Below are 20,628 nucleotides of genomic sequence, written 5' to 3'. Positions count from 1 at the left end.
ACAGAGAGAGAAAGAGAGAGAGGGGATGATGGAGACAGAGAGAGAGAGTGGATGATGGAGACAGACAGAGAGAGAGAGCGAGAGAGAGAGAGAGGGAATGATGGAGACAGAGACAGAGAGAGAGAGGGGGGGATGATGGAGACAGAGAGAGAGAGGGGATGATGGAGACAGAGAGAGAGAGAGAGAGAGAGGGGAGGATGGAGACAGAGAGAGAGAGGATGATGGAGACAGAGAGAGAGAGAGGATGATGGAGACAGAGAGAGAGAGAGAGGATGATGGACACATAGACAGAGATAGAGAGAGAGGGGATGATGGAGACAGAGAGAGAGAGAGAGAGGATGATGGAGACAGAGAGAGAGAGAGAAGGGATGATGGAGACAGAGAGAGAGAGAGAGGGAATGATGGAGACAGAGAGAGAGAGAGGGGATGATGGAGACAGAGAGAAAGAGAGAGAGGGGATGATGGAGACACAGAGAGAGAAAGAGGATGATGGAGACAGACAGAGAGACAGAGTGAGAGAGGGAATGAAAGATTCAGAGAGAGAGGGGGGATGATGGAGACAGACAGAGAGAGCGAGAGAGGGAATGATGGAGACAGAGAGAGAGAGAGAGAGAGAGGGGGGGGATGATGGAGACAGAGAGAGAGAGAGAGAGAGGGGATGGTGGAAACAGAGAGAGAGAGAGGGAGAGAGAGGGGATAATGGAGACAGAGAGAGGGAGGGGATGATCGAGACAGAGAGAGAGAGGGGATGATGGAGACAGAAAGAGAGAGAGAGAATGATGGAGACAGAGAGAGAGAGAGGATGATGGAGACAGAGAGAGAGAGGGGGGATGATGGAGACAGAGAGAGAGAGAGAGATAATGATGGAGACAGAGAGAGAGAGGATAATGGAGACTGAGAGAGAGAGGATGATGGAGACAGAGAGAGAGAGGGGATGATGGAGACAGAAAGAGAGAGAGAGAATGATGGAGACAGAGAGAGAGAGAGGATGATGGAGACAGAGAGAGAGAGGGGGGATGATGGAGACAGAGAGAGAGAGAGAGATAATGATGGAGACAGAGAGAGAGAGGATAATGGAGACTGAGAGAGAGAGGATGATGGAGACAGAGAGAGAGAGGGGATGATGGAGACAGAGAGAGAGAGGGGATGATGGAGACAGAGAGAGAGAGGGGATGATGGAGACAGAGAGAGAGAGAGAGGGGATGATGGAGACAGAGAGAGAGAGAGGATAATGGAGACAGAGAGAGAGGATGATGGAGAGAGAGAGGGGAGGATGGAGACAGAGAGAGCGAGAGAGAGAGAGGATGATGGAGACAGAGAAAGAGAGAGGATGATGGAGACAGAGAGAGCTAGAGAGCGGAGATGATGGTGACAGAGCGAGAGAGGGGATGATGGAGACAGAGAGAGAGAGAGGATGATGGAGAGAGAGAGAGAGAGGGGAGTATGGAGACAAAGAGAGAGAGGATGATGGAGACAGAGAGAGAGAGAGAGAGAGGATGATGGAGACAGAGACAGAGAGAGAGAGAGAGGATGATGGAGGCAGATAGAGAGAGAGGATGATGGAGACAGAGACAGAGAGAGAGAGAGGATGATGGAGAGAGAGAGAGAGAGGGTAGTATGGAGACAAAGAGAGAGGGGATGATGGAGACAGACAGAGAGAGAGAGAGAGAGAGGATGATGGAGACAGAGAGAGAGAGAGAGGATGATGGAGGCAGAGAGAGAGGGGATGATGGAGACAGAGAGAGAGAGAGAGAGAGAGGATGATGGAGACAGAGAGAGAGAGAGGGGATGATGGAGACAGACAGAGAGAGAGAGAGAGAGAGAGAGAGGATGATGGAGACAGAGAGAGAGAGACGGGATGATGGAGACAGAGAGAGAAAGAGAGAGAGGGGATGATGGAGACAGAGAGAGAGAGAGAGAGGGGATGATGGAGACAGAGAGAGAGAGAGAGGATGATGGAGACAGAGAGAGAGAGGGGATGATGGAGACAGACAGAGAGAGAGAGAGAGGATGATGGAGACAGAGAGAGAGAGACAGGGGATGATGGAGACAGAGAGAGAAAGAGAGAGAGGGGACGATGGAGACAGAGAGAGAGAGAGAAGGAATGATGGAGACAGAGAGAGAGAGAGAGAGAATGATGGAGACAGAGAGAGAGAGAGAGAGAGAGAGAGGGGGGATGATGGAGACAGAGAGAGAGGGGATGATGGGGACAGAGAGAGAGAGAGAGAGAGGGGATGATGGAGACAGAGAGAGAGAGAGAGAGAGGGGATGATAGAGACAGAGAGAGAGAGAGAGAGAGAGGGGATGATGGAGACAGAGAGAGAGAGAGGGGATGATGGAGACAGAGAGAGAGAGAGAGAGAGAGAGGGGATGATGGAGACAGAGAGAGAGGGGATGATGGGGACAGAGAGAGAGAGAGAGAGAGGGGATGATGGAGACAGAGAGAGAGAGAGAGAGAGGGGATGATAGAGACAGAGAGAGAGAGAGAGAGAGAGGGGATGATGGAGACAGAGAGAGAGGGGATGATGGGGACAGAGAGAGAGAGAGGGGATGATGGTGACAGAGAGAGAGAGAGGATGATGGAGACAGAGAGAGAGGGGATGATGGAGACAGAGAGAGAGAGAGAGGTGATGATGGAGTCAGAGAGAGAGAGAGAGGGGATGATGGAGACGGACAGAGAGAGAGAGAGAGAGAGAGGGGATGATGGAGACAGAGAGAGGATGATGGAGACAGAGAGAGAGAGGGGATGATGGAGACAGAGAGAGAGAGAGGGGATGATGGAGACAGAGAGAGAGAGAGAGGTGATGATGGAGTCAGAGAGAGAGAGAGAGGGGATGATGGAGACGGACAGAGAGTGAGAGAGAGAGAGAGGGGATGATGGAGACAGAGAGAGAGAGAGAGAGAGGGATGATGGAGACAGAGAGAGAGAGAGGGGGGGATGATGGTGACAGAGAGAGAGAGAGAGGGGATGATGGTGACAGAGAGAGAGAGAGAGGGGATGATGGTGACAGAGAGAGAGAGAGGGGATGATGGTGACAGAGAGAGCGCAGAAGGGGATGATGGAGACAGAGGGAGAGAGAGGGGGGATGATGGAGACAGAGAGAGAGAGAGTGAGAGAGAGAGGATGATGGAGAGTGAGAGAGAGAGGGAGAGAGAAGATGATGGAGAGAGAGAGAGAGAGAGAGGATGATGGAGAATGAGAGAGAGAGGGAGAGAGAAGATGATGGAGACAGAGAGAGAGAGAGAGAGGGGATGATAGAGACAGAGAGAGAGAGAGAGAGGGGATGATGGAGACAGAGAGAGAGGGGATGATGGGGACAGAGAGAGAGAGAGAGAGGGGATGATAGAGACAGAGAGAGAGAGAGAGGGGATGATGGAGACAGAGAGAGAGGGGATGATGGGGACAGAGAGAGAGAGAGGGGATGATGGTGACAGAGAGAGAGAGAGGATGATGGAGACAGAGAGAGAGGGGATGATGGAGACGGAGAGAGAGAGAGAGAGGGGATGATGGAGACGGACAGAGAGAGAGAGAGAGAGAGAGGGGATGATGGAGACAGAGAGAGAGAGAGGGATGATGGAGACAGAGAGAGAGAGAGAGGGGGGATAATGGAGACAGAGAGAGAGAGGGGATGATGGTGACAGAGAGAGAGAGAGAGGGGATGATGGTGACAGAGAGACAGAGAGGGGATGATGGTGACAGAGAGAGAGAGGGGATGATGGAGACAGAGAGAGCGCAGAAGGGGATGATGGAGACAGAGAGAGAGAGAGAGAGAGGGGATGATTGAGACAGAGAGAGAGAGAGAGAGGGGATGATTGAGACAGAGAGAGAGAGAGAGGGGATGATGGAGACAGAGAGAGAGAGGGGATGATGGAGACAGAGAGAGAGAGAGAGAGGATGATGGAGACAGACAGAGAGAGAGAGAGAGAGGGGATGATGGAGACAGAGAGAGAGAGGGGATGATCGAGACAAAGAGAGAGAGAGAGATGATGATGGAGACAGAGAGAGAGAGAGGGGATGATGGAGACAGAGAGATAGAGAGAGAGTGAGAGGATGATGGAGACAGAGAGAGAGAGGGGATGATGGAGACAGACAGAGAGAGAGAGAGAGAGAGGATGACGGAGACAGAGAGAGAGAGGGGATGATCGAGACAGAAAGAGAGAGAGTATGATGGAGACAGAGAGAGAGAGAGAGGATGATGGAGACAGAGAGAGAGAGGGGATGATGGAGACAGAGAGAGAGAGAGGATGATGGAGTCAGAGAGAGAGAGAGAGGGGATGATGGAGACAGAGAGAGAGAGGATGATGGAGACAGAGAGAGAGAGGGGATGATGGAGACAGAGAGAGAGAGAGGGGATGATGGAGACAGAGAGAGAGAGAGAGGTGATGATGGAGTCAGAGAGAGAGAGAGAGGGGATGATGGAGACGGACAGAGAGTGAGAGAGAGAGAGGGGATGATGGAGACAGAGAGAGAGAGAGAGAGAGGGATGATGGAGACAGAGAGAGAGAGAGGGGGGATGATGGAGACAGAGAGAGAGAGGGGATGATGGTGACAGAGAGAGAGAGAGAGGGGATGATGGTGACAGAGAGAGAGAGAGGGGATGATGGTGACAGAGAGAGAGAGGGGATGATGGAGACAGAGAGAGCGCAGAAGGGGATGATGGAGACAGAGAGAGAGAGAGAGAGGGGATGATTGAGACAGAGAGAGAGAGAGAGGGAATGATGGAGACAGAGAGAGAGGGGGGATGATGGAGACAGAGAGAGAGAGGATGATGGAGACAGACAGAGAGAGAGAGAGAGAGGGGATGATGGAGCCAGAGAGAGAGGGGATGATCGAGACAAAGAGAGAGAGAGAGATGATGATGGAGACAGAGAGAGAGAGGGGGGCTGATGGAGACAGACAGAGAGAGAGAGGATGATGGAGACAGAGAGAGAGAGAGAGAGGATGATGGAGGCAGAGAGAGAGGAGATGATGGAGACATAGAGAGAGAGGGGATGATGGAGACAGAGAGAGAGAGAGAGGATGATGGAGACAGAGAGAGAGAAGGGGATGATGGAGACAGACAGAGAGAGAGAGGATGGTGGAGACAGAGAGAGAGAGAGAGACAGGATGATGGAACAGAGAGAGAAAGAGAGAGAGGGGATGATGGAGACAGAGAGAGAGAGTGGATGATGGAGACAGACAGACAGAGAGAGCGAGAGAGGGAATGATAAAGACAGAGAGAGAGAGAAGGGGGATGATGGAGACAGACAGAGAGAGAGAGCGAGAGAGAGAGAGAGGGAATGATAAAGACAGAGAGAGAGAGGGGGGGATGATGGAGACAGAGAGAGAGAGGCGATGATGGAGACAGAGAGAGAGAGAGAGAGAGGGGAGGATGGAGACAGAGAGAGAGAGGATGATGGAGACAGAGAGAGAGAGAGGATGATGGAGACAGAGAGAGAGAGAGGATGATGGACACATAGACAGAGATAGAGAGAGAGGGGATGATGGAGACAGAGAGAGAGAGAGAGAGGATGATGGAGACAGAGAGAGAGAGAGAAGGGATGATGGAGACAGAGAGAGAGAGAGGGAATGATGGAGACAGAGAGAGAGAGAGAGGGGATGATGGAGACAGAGAGAAAGAGAGAGAGCGGATGATGGAGACACAGAGAGAGAAAGAGGATGATGGAGACAGACAGAGAGACAGAGTGAGAGAGGGAATGAAAGATTCAGAGAGAGAGGGGGGATGATGGAGACAGACAGAGAGAGCGAGAGAGGGAATGATGGAGACAGAGAGAGAGAGAGAGAGAGAGGGGGGGGATGATGGAGACAGAGAGAGAGAGAGAGAGAGGGGATGATGGAAACAGAGAGAGAGAGAGGGAGAGAGAGGGGATAATGGAGACAGAGAGAGGGAGGGGATGATCGAGACAGAGAGAGAGAGGGGATGATGGAGACAGAAAGAGAGAGAGAGAATGATGGAGACAGAGAGAGAGAGAGGATGATGGAGACAGAGAGAGAGAGAGGGGGGATGATGGAGACAGAGAGAGAGAGAGAGGATGATGGAGACAGAGAGAGAGAGAGAGATAATGATGGAGACAGAGAGAGAGAGGATAATGGAGACAGAGAGAGAGAGGATGATGGAGACAGAGAGAGAGAGGGGATGATGGAGACAGAGAGAGAGAGGGGATGATGGAGACAGAGAGAGAGAGAGAGGGGATGATGGAGACAGAGAGAGAGAGAGGATAATGGAGACAGAGAGAGAGGATGATGGAGAGAGAGAGGGGAGGATGGAGACAGAGAGAGCGAGAGAGAGAGAGGATGATGGAGACAGAGAAAGAGAGAGGATGATGGAGACAGAGAGAGCTAGAGAGCGGAGATGATGGTGACAGAGAGAGAGAGGGGATGATGGAGACAGAGAGAGAGAGAGGATGATGGAGAGAGAGAGAGAGAGGGGAGTATGGAGACAAAGAGAGAGAGGATGATGGAGACAGAGAGAGAGAGAGAGAGAGGATGATGGAGACAGAGACAGAGAGAGAGAGAGAGGATGATGGAGGCAGAGAGAGAGAGAGGATGATGGAGACAGAGACAGAGAGAGAGAGAGGATGATGGAGAGAGAGAGAGAGGGGAGTATGGAGACAAAGAGAGAGAGGATGATGGAGACAGAGAGAGAGAGAGAGAGAGGATGATGGAGACAGAGACAGAGAGAGAGAGAGAGGATGATGGAGGCAGAGAGAGAGGGGATGATGGAGACAGAGAGAGAGAGAGAGAGGATGATGGAGACAGAGAGAGAGAGAGGGGATGATGGAGACAGACAGAGAGAGAGAGAGAGAGAGAGGATGATGGAGACAGAGAGAGAGACGGGATGATGGAGACAGAGAGAGAAAGAGAGAGAGGGGATGATGGAGACAGAGAGAGAGAGAGAGAGAGGGGATGATGGAGACAGAGAGAGAGAGAGAGGATGATGGAGACAGAGAGAGAGAGGGGATGATGGAGACAGACAGAGAGAGAGAGAGAGGATGATGGAGACAGAGAGAGAGAGACAGGGGATGATGGAGACAGAGAGAGAAAGAGAGAGAGGGGATGATGGAGACAGAGAGAGAGAGAGAAGGAATGATGGAGACAGAGAGAGAGAGAGAATGATGGAGACAGAGAGAGAGAGAGAGAGCGGATGATGGAGACAGAGAGAGAGGATGATGGAGACAGAGAGAGAGAGAGGGAATGATGGAGACAGAGAGAGAGAGGGAGGGGATGATTGAGACAGAGAGAGAGAGAGAGGGGATGATGCAGACAGAGTGAGAGAGAGAGAGAGAATGATGGAGACAGAGAGAGAGAGACGGGATGATGGAGACAGAGAGAGAGGGGTGATGATAGAGACAGAGAGAGAGAGAGAGGGATGATGGAGACAGAGAGAGAGTGAGAGAGGGAATGATGGAGACAGAGGGAGAGAGAGGGGGGATGATGGAGACAGAGAGAGAGAGAGTGAGAGAGAGAGGATTATGGAGACTGAGAGAGAGGGAGAGAGAAGATGATGGAGAGAGAGAGAGAGAGAGAGGATGATAGAGACAGAGAGAGAGAGAGAGAGAGAGAGGGGATGATGGAGACAGAGAGAGAGCGGATGATGGGGACAGAGAGAGAGAGAGAGAGAGGGGATGATGGAGACAGAGAGAGAGAGAGAGAGAGGGGATGATAGAGACAGAGAGAGAGAGAGAGAATGATGGAGACTGAGAGAGAGGGAGAGAGAAGATGATGGAGAGAGAGAGAGAGAGAGAGGATGATAGAGACAGAGAGAGAGAGAGAGAGAGAGAGGGGATGATGGAGACAGAGAGAGAGGGGATGATGGAGACAGAGAGAGAGAGGGGATGATGGAGACAGAGAGAGAGAGGGGATGATGGAGACAGAGAGAGAGAGGGGATGATGGAGACAGAGAGAGAGAGAGGATAATGGAGACAGAGAGAGAGGATGATGGAGAGAGAGAGGGGAGGATGGAGACAGAGAGAGCGAGAGAGAGAGAGGATGATGGAGACAGAGAAAGAGAGAGGATGATGGAGACAGAGAGAGCTAGAGAGCGGAGATGATGGTGACAGAGAGAGAGAGGGGATGATGGAGACAGAGAGAGAGAGAGGATGATGGAGAGAGAGAGAGAGAGGGGAGTATGGAGACAAAGAGAGAGAGGATGATGGAGACAGAGAGAGAGAGAGAGAGAGGATGATGGAGACAGAGACAGAGAGAGAGAGAGAGGATGATGGAGGCAGAGAGAGGATGATGGAGACAGAGACAGAGAGAGAGAGAGGATGATGGAGAGAGAGAGAGAGGGGAGTATGGAGACAAAGAGAGAGAGGATGATGGAGACAGAGAGAGAGAGAGAGAGAGGATGATGGAGACAGAGACAGAGAGAGAGAGAGAGGATGATGGAGGCAGAGAGAGAGGGGATGATGGAGACAGAGAGAGAGAGAGAGAGGATGATGGAGACAGAGAGAGAGAGAGAGGGGATGATGGAGACAGACAGAGAGAGAGAGAGAGAGAGAGGATGATGGAGACAGAGAGAGAGAGACGGGATGATGGAGACAGAGAGAGAAAGAGAGAGAGGGGATGATGGAGACAGAGAGAGAGAGAGAGAGAGGGGATGATGGAGACAGAGAGAGAGAGAGAGGATGATGGAGACAGAGAGAGAGAGGGGATGATGGAGACAGACAGAGAGAGAGAGAGAGGATGATGGAGACAGAGAGAGAGAGACAGGGGATGATGGAGACAGAGAGAGAAAGAGAGAGAGGGGATGATGGAGACAGAGAGAGAGAGAGAAGGAATGATGGAGACAGAGAGAGAGAGAGAATGATGGAGACAGAGAGAGAGAGAGAGAGCGGATGATGGAGACAGAGAGAGAGGATGATGGAGACAGAGAGAGAGAGAGGGAATGATGGAGACAGAGAGAGAGAGGGAGGGGATGATTGAGACAGAGAGAGAGAGAGAGGGGATGATGCAGACAGAGTGAGAGAGAGAGAGAGAATGATGGAGACAGAGAGAGAGAGACGGGATGATGGAGACAGAGAGAGAGGGGTGATGATAGAGACAGAGAGAGAGAGAGAGGGATGATGGAGACAGAGAGAGAGTGAGAGAGGGAATGATGGAGACAGAGGGAGAGAGAGGGGGGATGATGGAGACAGAGAGAGAGAGAGTGAGAGAGAGAGGATTATGGAGACTGAGAGAGAGGGAGAGAGAAGATGATGGAGAGAGAGAGAGAGAGAGAGGATGATAGAGACAGAGAGAGAGAGAGAGAGAGAGAGGGGATGATGGAGACAGAGAGAGAGGGGATGATGGGGACAGAGAGAGAGAGAGAGAGAGGGGATGATGGAGACAGAGAGAGAGAGAGAGAGAGGGGATGATAGAGACAGAGAGAGAGAGAGAGAATGATGGAGACTGAGAGAGAGGGAGAGAGAAGATGATGGAGAGAGAGAGAGAGAGAGGATGATAGAGACAGAGAGAGAGAGAGAGAGAGAGAGAGGGGATGATGGAGACAGAGAGAGAGGGGATGATGGGGACAGAGAGAGAGAGAGAGAGAGGGGATGATGGAGACAGAGAGAGAGAGAGAGAGAGGGGATGATAGAGACAGAGAGAGAGAGAGAGAGAGAGGGGATGATGGAGACAGAGAGGGAGAGAGAGAGAGAGAGGGGATGATGGAGACAGAGAGAGAGGGGATGATGGGGACAGAGAGAGAGAGAGAGAGGGGATGATGGAGACAGAGAGAGAGAGAGAGAGAGGGGATGATAGAGACAGAGAGAGAGAGAGAGAGAGAGGGGATGATGGAGACAGAGAGAGAGGGGATGATGGGGACAGAGAGAGAGAGAGGGGATGATGGTGACAGAGAGAGAGAGAGGATGATGGAGACAGAGAGAGAGGGGATGATGGAGACAGAGAGAGAGAGAGGTGATGATGGAGTCAGAGAGAGAGAGAGAGGGGATGATGGAGACGGACAGAGAGAGAGAGAGAGAGAGGGGATGATGGAGACAGAGAGAGAGAGGATGATGGAGACAGAGAGAGAGAGGGGATGATGGAGACAGAGAGAGAGAGAGGGGATGATGGAGACAGAGAGAGAGAGAGAGGTGATGATGGAGTCAGAGAGAGAGAGAGAGGGGATGATGGAGACGGACAGAGAGTGAGAGAGAGAGAGGGGATGATGGAGACAGAGAGAGAGAGAGAGAGAGGGATGATGGAGACAGAGAGAGAGAGAGTGAGAGAGAGAGGATGATGGAGAGTGAGAGAGAGAGGGAGAGAGAAGATGATGGAGAGAGAGAGAGGATGATGGAGAATGAGAGAGAGAGGGAGAGAGAAGATGATGGAGACAGAGAGAGAGAGAGAGAGGGGATGATAGAGACAGAGAGAGAGAGAGAGAGGGGATGATGGAGACAGAGAGAGAGGGGATGATGGGGACAGAGAGAGAGAGAGAGAGGGGATGATAGAGACAGAGAGAGAGAGAGAGGGGATGATGGAGACAGAGAGAGTGGGGATGATGGGGACAGAGAGAGAGAGAGGGGATGATGGTGACAGAGAGAGAGAGAGGATGATGGAGACAGAGAGAGAGGGGATGATGGAGACAGAGAGAGAGAGAGAGAGGTGATGATGGAATCAGAGAGAGAGAGAGAGGGGATGATGGAGACGGACAGAGAGAGAGAGAGAGAGAGAGAGAGGGGATGATGGAGACAGAGAGAGAGAGAGGGATGATGGAGACAGAGAGAGAGAGAGAGGGGATGATGGTGACAGAGAGACAGAGAGGGGATGATGGTGACAGAGAGAGAGAGGGGATGATGGAGACAGAGAGAGCGCAGAAGGGGATGATGGAGACAGAGAGAGAGAGAGAGAGGGGATGATTGAGACAGAGAGAGAGAGAGAGGGGATGATTGAGACAGAGAGAGAGAGGGGATGATGGAGACAGAGAGAGAGAGGGGATGATGGAGACAGAGAGAGAGAGAGAGAGGATGATGGAGACAGACAGAGAGAGAGAGAGGGCTTGATGGAGACAGAGAGAGAGAGGGGATGATCGAGACAAAGAGAGAGAGAGAGATGATGATGGAGACAGAGAGAGAGAGAGGGGATGATGGAGACAGAGAGATAGAGAGAGAGAGGGGATGATGGAGACAGAGAGATAGAGAGAGAGTGAGAGGATGATGGAGACAGAGAGAGAGAGGGGATGATGGAGACAGACAGAGAGAGAGAGAGAGAGAGGATGACGGAGACAGAGAGAGAGAGAGGGGATGATCGAGACAGAAAGAGAGAGAGTATGATGGAGACAGAGAGAGAGAGAGAGGATGATGGAGACAGAGAGAGAGAGGGGATGATGGAGACAGAGAGAGAGAGAGGATGATGTAGACAGAGACAGAGAGAGAGGGGATGATGGAGACAGAGAGAGAGAGGGAGAGAGGATGATGGAGACAGAGAGAGAGAGAGAGGATGATGGAGACAGAGAGAGAGGGGATGATGGAGACAGAGAGAGAGAGGGGATGATGGAGAGAGAGAGAGAGAGAGAGGGGATGATGGAGACAGAGAGAGAGAGAGAGGATGATGGAGACAGAGAGAGAGAGCGAGCGGATGATGGAGACATAAAGAGAGAGAGAGGGGGGGTGATGGAGACAGTGAGATAGAGAGAGAAGAGAGGGGATGATCAAGACAGAGAGAGAGTATGATGGAGACAGAGAGAGAGAGAGGGGATGATGGAGACAGAGAGAGAGAGTGGATGATGGAGAGAGAGAGAGGGGATGATGGAGACAGAGAGAGAGAGAGAGAGAGTGGATGATGGAGACAGAGAGAGAGAGGGGATGATCGAGACAGAGAGAAAGAGAATGATGGAGACAGAGAGAGAGAGAGAGAGAGAGGATGATGGAGATAGAGAGAGAGAGAGGGGATGATCAAGACAGAGAGAGAGTATGATGGAGACAGAGAGAGAGAGAGGCGATGATGGAGACAGAGAGAGAGAGTGGATGATGGAGAGAGAGAGAGGGGATGATCGAGACAGAGAGAGAGAGTATGATGGAGACAGAGAGAGAGAGAGAGAGAGAGGATGATGGAGACAGAGAGAGAGAGAGAGGGGATGATGGAGACAGAGAGAGGGGATGATGTAGGCAGAGAAAGAGAGAGAGAGGGGATGATGGAGACAGAGAGAGAGAGGGAGAGAGGATGATGGAGACAGAGAGAGAGAGAGAGAGAGAAGATGATGGAGACAGAGAGAGAGAGGCGATGATGGAGACAGAGAGAGAGGGGATGATGGAGACAGAGAGAGAGAGGGGATGATGGAGACAGACAGAGAGAGCGAGAGAGGGAATGATAAAGACAGAGAGAGAGAAGGGGGATGATGGAGACAGACAGAGAGAGAGAGCGAGAGAGAGAGCGGAAATGATGGAGACAGAGACAGAGAGAGGGGATGATGGAGACAGAGAGAGAGAGAGAGAGGGGAGGATGGAGACAGAGAGAGAGAGGATGATGGAGACAGAGAGAGAGAGGATGATGGACACATAGACAGAGATAGAGAGAGGGGATGATGGAGACAGAGAGAGAGAGAGAGAGGATGATGGAGACAGAGAGAGAGAGAGAGGGGATGATGGAGACAGAGAGAAAGAGAGAGAGCGGATGATGGAGACACAGAGAGAGAAAGAGGATGATGGAGACAGACAGAGAGACAGAGTGAGAGAGGGAATGAAAGATTCAGAGAGAGAGGGGGGATGATGGAGACAGACAGAGAGAGCGAGAGAGGGAATGATGGAGACAGAGAGAGAGAGAGAGAGAGAGGGGGGGGATGATGGAGACAGAGAGAGAGAGAGAGAGAGAGGGGATGATGGAAACAGAGAGAGAGAGAGGGAGAGAGAGGGGATAATGGAGACAGAGAGAGGGAGGGGATGATCGAGACAGAGAGAGAGAGGGGATGATGGAGACAGAAAGAGAGAGAGAGAATGATGGAGACAGAGAGAGAGAGAGGATGATGGAGACAGAGAGAGAGAGGGGGGATGATGGAGACAGAGAGAGAGAGAGAGGATGATGGAGACAGAGAGAGAGAGAGAGATAATGATGGAGACAGAGAGAGAGAGGATAATGGAGACAGAGAGAGAGAGGATGATGGAGACAGAGAGAGAGAGGGGATGATGGAGACAGAGAGAGAGAGGGGATGATGGAGACAGAGAGAGAGAGGGGATGATGGAGACAGAGAGAGAGAGAGGATAATGGAGACAGAGAGAGAGGATGATGGAGAGAGAGAGGGGAGGATGGAGACAGAGAGAGCGAGAGAGAGAGAGGATGATGGAGACAGAGAAAGAGAGAGGATGATGGAGACAGAGAGAGCTAGAGAGCGGAGATGATGGTGACAGAGAGAGAGAGGGGATGATGGAGACAGAGAGAGAGAGAGGATGATGGAGAGAGAGAGAGAGAGGGGAGTATGGAGACAAAGAGAGAGAGGATGATGGAGACAGAGAGAGAGAGAGAGAGAGGATGATGGAGACAGAGACAGAGAGAGAGAGAGAGGATGATGGAGGCAGAGAGAGAGAGAGGATGATGGAGACAGAGACAGAGAGAGAGAGAGGATGATGGAGAGAGAGAGAGAGGGGAGTATGGAGACAAAGAGAGAGAGGATGATGGAGACAGAGAGAGAGAGAGAGAGAGGATGATGGAGACAGAGACAGAGAGAGAGAGAGAGGATGATGGAGGCAGAGAGAGAGGGGATGATGGAGACAGAGAGAGAGAGAGAGAGGATGATGGAGACAGAGAGAGAGAGAGGGGATGATGGAGACAGACAGAGAGAGAGAGAGAGAGAGAGGATGATGGAGACAGAGAGAGAGAGACGGGATGATGGAGACAGAGAGAGAAAGAGAGAGAGGGGATGATGGAGACAGAGAGAGAGAGAGAGAGAGGGGATGATGGAGACAGAGAGAGAGAGAGAGGATGATGGAGACAGAGAGAGAGAGGGGATGATGGAGACAGACAGAGAGAGAGAGAGAGGATGATGGAGACAGAGAGAGAGAGACAGGGGATGATGGAGACAGAGAGAGAAAGAGAGAGAGGGGATGATGGAGACAGAGAGAGAGAGAGAAGGAATGATGGAGACAGAGAGAGAGAGAGAATGATGGAGACAGAGAGAGAGAGAGAGAGCGGATGATGGAGACAGAGAGAGAGGATGATGGAGACAGAGAGAGAGAGAGGGAATGATGGAGACAGAGAGAGAGAGGGAGGGGATGATTGAGACAGAGAGAGAGAGAGAGGGGATGATGCAGACAGAGTGAGAGAGAGAGAGAGAATGATGGAGACAGAGAGAGAGAGACGGGATGATGGAGACAGAGAGAGAGGGGTGATGATAGAGACAGAGAGAGAGAGAGAGGGATGATGGAGACAGAGAGAGAGTGAGAGAGGGAATGATGGAGACAGAGGGAGAGAGAGGGGGGATGATGGAGACAGAGAGAGAGAGAGTGAGAGAGAGAGGATTATGGAGACTGAGAGAGAGGGAGAGAGAAGATGATGGAGAGAGAGAGAGAGAGAGAGGATGATAGAGACAGAGAGAGAGAGAGAGAGAGAGAGGGGATGATGGAGACAGAGAGAGAGGGGATGATGGGGACAGAGAGAGAGAGAGAGAGAGGGGATGATGGAGACAGAGAGAGAGAGAGAGAGAGGGGATGATAGAGACAGAGAGAGAGAGAGAGAATGATGGAGACTGAGAGAGAGGGAGAGAGAAGATGATGGAGAGAGAGAGAGAGAGAGAGGATGATAGAGACAGAGAGAGAGAGAGAGAGAGAGAGAGGGGATGATGGAGACAGAGAGAGAGGGGATGATGGAGACAGAGAGAGAGAGGGGATGATGGAGACAGAGAGAGAGAGGGGATGATGGAGACAGAGAGAGAGAGGGGATGATGGAGACAGAGAGAGAGAGAGGATAATGGAGACAGAGAGAGAGGATGATGGAGAGAGAGAGGGGAGGATGGAGACAGAGAGAGCGAGAGAGAGAGAGGATGATGGAGACAGAGAAAGAGAGAGGATGATGGAGACAGAGAGAGCTAGAGAGCGGAGATGATGGTGACAGAGAGAGAGAGGGGATGATGGAGACAGAGAGAGAGAGAGGATGATGGAGAGAGAGAGAGAGAGGGGAGTATGGAGACAAAGAGAGAGAGGATGATGGAGACAGAGAGAGAGAGAGAGAGAGGATGATGGAGACAGAGACAGAGAGAGAGAGAGAGGATGATGGAGGCAGAGAGAGAGAGAGGATGATGGAGACAGAGACAGAGAGAGAGAGAGGATGATGGAGAGAGAGAGAGAGGGGAGTATGGAGACAAAGAGAGAGAGGATGATGGAGACAGAGAGAGAGAGAGAGAGAGGATGATGGAGACAGAGACAGAGAGAGAGAGAGAGGATGATGGAGGCAGAGAGAGAGGGGATGATGGAGACAGAGAGAGAGAGAGAGAGGATGATGGAGACAGAGAGAGAGAGAGGGGATGATGGAGACAGACAGAGAGAGAGAGAGAGAGAGAGGATGATGGAGACAGAGAGAGAGAGACGGGATGATGGAGACAGAGAGAGAAAGAGAGAGAGGGGATGATGGAGACAGAGAGAGAGAGAGAGAGAGGGGATGATGGAGACAGAGAGAGAGAGAGAGGATGATGGAGACAGAGAGAGAGAGGGGATGATGGAGACAGACAGAGAGAGAGAGAGAGGATGATGGAGACAGAGAGAGAGAGACAGGGGATGATGGAGACAGAGAGAGAAAGAGAGAGAGGGGATGATGGAGACAGAGAGAGAGAGAGAAGGAATGATGGAGACAGAGAGAGAGAGAGAATGATGGAGACAGAGAGAGAGAGAGAGAGCGGATGATGGAGACAGAGAGAGAGGATGATGGAGACAGAGAGAGAGAGAGGGAATGATGGAGACAGAGAGAGAGAGGGAGGGGATGATTGAGACAGAGAGAGAGAGAGAGGGGATGATGCAGACAGAGTGAGAGAGAGAGAGAGAATGATGGAGACAGAGAGAGAGAGACGGGATGATGGAGACAGAGAGAGAGGGGTGATGATAGAGACAGAGAGAGAGAGAGAGGGATGATGGAGACAGAGAGAGAGTGAGAGAGGGAATGATGGAGACAGAGGGAGAGAGAGGGGGGATGATGGAGACAGAGAGAGAGAGAGTGAGAGAGAGAGGATTATGGAGACTGAGAGAGAGGGAGAGAGAAGATGATGGAGAGAGAGAGAGAGAGAGAGGATGATAGAGACAGAGAGAGAGAGAGAGAGAGAGAGGGGATGATGGAGACAGAGAGAGAGGGGATGATGGGGACAGAGAGAGAGAGAGAGAGAGGGGATGATGGAGACAGAGAGAGAGAGAGAGAGAGGGGATGATAGAGACAGAGAGAGAGAGAGAGAATGATGGAGACTGAGAGAGAGGGAGAGAGAAGATGATGGAGAGAGAGAGAGAGAGAGAGGATGATAGAGACAGAGAGAGAGAGAGAGAGAGAGAGAGGGGATGATGGAGACAGAGAGAGAGGGGATGATGGGGACAGAGAGAGAGAGAGAGAGAGGGGATGATGGAGACAGAGAGAGAGAGAGAGAGAGGGGATGATAGAGACAGAGAGAGAGAGAGAGAGAGAGGGGATGATGGAGACAGAGAGGGAGAGAGAGAGAGAGAGGGGATGATGGAGACAGAGAGAGAGGGGATGATGGGGACAGAGAGAGAGAGAGAGAGGGGATGATGGAGACAGAGAGAGAGAGAGAGAGAGGGGATGATGGAGACAGAGAGAGAGGGGATGATGGGGACAGAGAGAGAGAGAGGGGATGATGGTGACAGAGAGAGAGAGAGGATGATGGAGACAGAGAGAGAGGGGATGATGGAGACAGAGAGAGAGAGAGGTGATGATGGAGTCAGAGAGAGAGAGAGAGGGGATGATGGAGACGGACAGAGAGAGAGAGAGAGAGAGGGGATGATGGAGACAGAGAGAGAGAGGATGATGGAGACAGAGAGAGAGAGGGGATGATGGAGACAGAGAGAGAGAGAGGGGATGATGGAGACAGAGAGAGAGAGAGAGGTGATGATGGAGTCAGAGAGAGAGAGAGAGGGGATGATGGAGACGGACAGAGAGTGAGAGAGAGAGAGAGGGGATGATGGAGACAGAGAGAGAGAGAGAGAGAGGGATGATGGAGACAGAGAGAGAGAGAGTGAGAGAGAGAGGATGATGGAGAGTGAGAGAGAGAGGGAGAGAGAAGATGATGGAGAGAGAGAGAGGATGATGGAGAATGAGAGAGAGAGGGAGAGAGAAGATGATGGAGACAGAGAGAGAGAGAGAGAGGGGATGATAGAGACAGAGAGAGAGAGAGAGAGGGGATGATGGAGACAGAGAGAGAGGGGATGATGGGGACAGAGAGAGAGAGAGAGAGGGGATGATAGAGACAGAGAGAGAGAGAGAGGGGATGATGGAGACAGAGAGAGAGGGGATGATGGGGACAGAGAGAGAGAGAGGGGATGATGGTGACAGAGAGAGAGAGAGGATGATGGAGACAGAGAGAGAGGGGATGATGGAGACAGAGAGAGAGAGAGAGAGGTGATGATGGAATCAGAGAGAGAGAGAGAGGGGATGATGGAGACGGACAGAGAGAGAGAGAGAGAGAGAGAGGGGATGATGGAGACAGAGAGAGAGAGAGGGATGATGGAGACAGAGAGAGAGAGAGAGGGGATGATGGTGACAGAGAGACAGAGAGGGGATGATGGTGACAGAGAGAGAGAGGGGATGATGGAGACAGAGAGAGCGCAGAAGGGGATGATGGAGACAGAGAGAGAGAGAGAGAGGGGATGATTGAGACAGAGAGAGAGAGAGAGGGGATGATTGAGACAGAGAGAGAGAGAGAGGGGATGATGGAGACAGAGAGAGAGAGGGGATGATGGAGACAGAGAGAGAGAGAGAGAGGATGATGGAGACAGACAGAGAGAGAGAGAGGGGATGATGGAGACAGAGAGAGAGAGGGGATGATCGAGACAAAGAGAGAGAGAGAGATGATGATGGAGACAGAGAGAGAGAGAGGGGATGATGGAGACAGAGAGATAGAGAGAGAGAGGGGATGATGGAGACAGAGAGATAGAGAGAGAGTGAGAGGATGATGGAGACAGAGAGAGAGAGGTGATGATGGAGACAGACAGAGAGAGAGAGAGAGAGAGGATGACGGAGACAGAGAGAGAGAGAGGGGATGATCGAGACAGAAAGAGAGAGAGTATGATGGAGACAGAGAGAGAGAGAGAGGATGATGGAGACAGAGAGAGAGAGGGGATGATGGAGACAGAGAGAGAGAGAGGATGATGTAGACAGAGACAGAGAGAGAGGGGATGATGGAGACAGAGAGAGAGAGGGAGAGAGGATGATGGAGACAGAGAGAGAGAGAGAGGATGATGGAGACAGAGAGAGAGGGGATGATGGAGACAGAGAGAGAGAGGGGATGATGGAGAGAGAGAGAGAGAGAGAGGGGATGATGGAGACAGAGAGAGAGAGAGAGGATGATGGAGACAGAGAGAGAGAGCGAGCGGATGATGGAGACATAAAGAGAGAGAGAGGGGGGGTGATGGAGACAGTGAGATAGAGAGAGAAGAGAGGGGATGATGGAGACAGAGAGAGAGAGGGGATGATGGAGACAGAGAGAGAGAGAGAGAGAGTGGATGATGGAGACAGAGAGAGAGAGGGGATGATCGAGACAGAGAGAAAGAGAATGATGGAGACAGAGAGAGAGAGAGAGAGAGAGGATGATGGAGATAGAGAGAGAGAGAGGGGATGATCAAGACAGAGAGAGAGTATGATGGAGACAGAGAGAGAGAGAGGGGATGATGGAGACAGAGAGAGAGAGTGGATGATGGAGAGAGAGAGAGGGGATGATCGAGACAGAGAGAGAGAGTATGATGGAGACAGAGAGAGAGAGAGAGAGAGAGGATGATGGAGACAGAGAGAGAGAGAGAGGGGATGATGGAGACAGAGAGAGGGGATGATGTAGGCAGAGAAAGAGAGAGAGAGAGGGGATGATGGAGACAGAGAGAGAGAGGGAGAGAGGATGATGGAGACAGAGAGAGAGAGAGAGAGAGAAGATGATGGAGACAGAGAGAGAGAGGCGATGATGGAGACAGAGAGAGAGGGGATGATGGAGACAGAGAGAGAGAGGGGATGATGGAGACAGACAGAGAGAGCGAGAGAGGGAATGATAAAGACAGAGAGAGAGAAGGGGGATGATGGAGACAGACAGAGAGAGAGAGCGAGAGAGAGAGCGGAAATGATGGAGACAGAGACAGAGAGAGGGGATGATGGAGACAGAGAGAGAGAGAGAGAGGGGAGGATGGAGACAGAGAGAGAGAGGATGATGGAGACAGAGAGAGAGAGGATGATGGACACATAGACAGAGATAGAGAGAGGGGATGATGGAGACAGAGAGAGAGAGAGAGAGGATGATGGAGACAGAGAGAGAGAGAGAAGGGATGATGGAGACAGAGAGAGAGAGAGAGGGAATGATGGAGACAGAGAGAGAGAGGGGATGATGGAGAAAGAGAGAGAGGGGATGATGGAGACACAGAGAGAGAAAGAGGATGATGGAGACAGACAGAGAGACAGAGTGAGAGAGGGAATGAAAGATTCAGAGAGAGAGGGGGGATGATGGAGACAGACAGAGAGAGCGAGAGAGGGAATGATGGAGACAGAGAGAGAGAGGGGATGATGGAGAAAGAGAGAGAGGGGATGATGGAGACACAGAGAGAGAAAGAGGATGATGGAGACAGACAGAGAGACAGAGTGAGAGAGGGAATGAAAGATTCAGAGAGAGAGGGGGGATGATGGAGACAGACAGAGAGAGCGAGAGAGGGAATGATGGAGACAGAGAGAGAGAGAGAGAGAGAGAGGGGGGGGGGATGATGGAGACAGAGAGAGAGAGAGGGGATGATGGAAACAGAGGGAGAGAGAGGGGATAATGGAGACAGAGAGAGGGAGGGGATGATCGAGACAGAGAGAGAGAGGGGATGATGGAGACAGAAAGAGAGAGAGAGAATGATGGAGACAGAGAGAGAGAGAGGATGATGGAGACAGAGAGAGAGAGAGGGGGGATGATGGAGACAGAGAGAGAGAGATAATGATGGAGACAGAGAGAGAGAGGATAATGGAGACAGAGAGAGAGAGGATGATGGAGACAGAGAGAGAGAGGGGATGATGGAGACAGAGAGAGAGGGGATGATGGAGACAGAGAGAGAGAGGGGATGATGGAGACAGAGAGAGAGAGAGAGGGGATGATGGAGACAGAGAGAGAGGGGATGATGGGGACAGAGAGAGAGGGGATGATGGAGACAGAGAGAGAGAGAGAGAGAGGGGATGATGGAGACAGAGAGAGAGAGAGAGAGAGGGGGGATGATGGAGACAGAGAGAGAGGGGATGATGGGGACAGAGAGAGAGAGAGGGGATGATGGTGACAGAGAGAGAGAGAGGATGATGGAGACAGAGAGAGAGGGGATGATGGAGACAGAGAGAGAGAGAGAGGTGATGATGGAGTCAGAGAGAGAGAGAGAGGGGATGATGGAGACGGACAGAGAGAGAGAGAGAGAGAGAGGGGACGATGGAGACAGAGAGAGAGAGGATGATGGAGACAGAGAGAGAGAGAGAGGTGATGATGGAGTCAGAGAGAGAGAGAGAGGGGA

The 20,628-nt window shown here is 51.6% G+C and overlaps 1 protein-coding gene across 1 annotated transcript in view; it reads right to left on the bottom strand.

The window, feature by feature from the left end:
* LOC122546955 (receptor-type tyrosine-protein phosphatase mu-like) overlaps positions 1-20,628 on the bottom strand; it is a 319,090-nt gene that overhangs the window by 50,717 nt on the left and 247,745 nt on the right. The gene's annotated exons all lie outside the window — the stretch shown is intronic.

Source organism: Chiloscyllium plagiosum, unplaced genomic scaffold (genome assembly GCF_037043375.1).
Source record: "Chiloscyllium plagiosum isolate Xiang-an unplaced genomic scaffold, Cpla_swu_hap1 HiC_scaffold_2, whole genome shotgun sequence".
In the NCBI taxonomy this organism is placed as follows: Eukaryota; Metazoa; Chordata; class Chondrichthyes; order Orectolobiformes; family Hemiscylliidae; genus Chiloscyllium; species Chiloscyllium plagiosum.
This window is presented reverse-complemented; position numbering and strand designations above follow the sequence as displayed.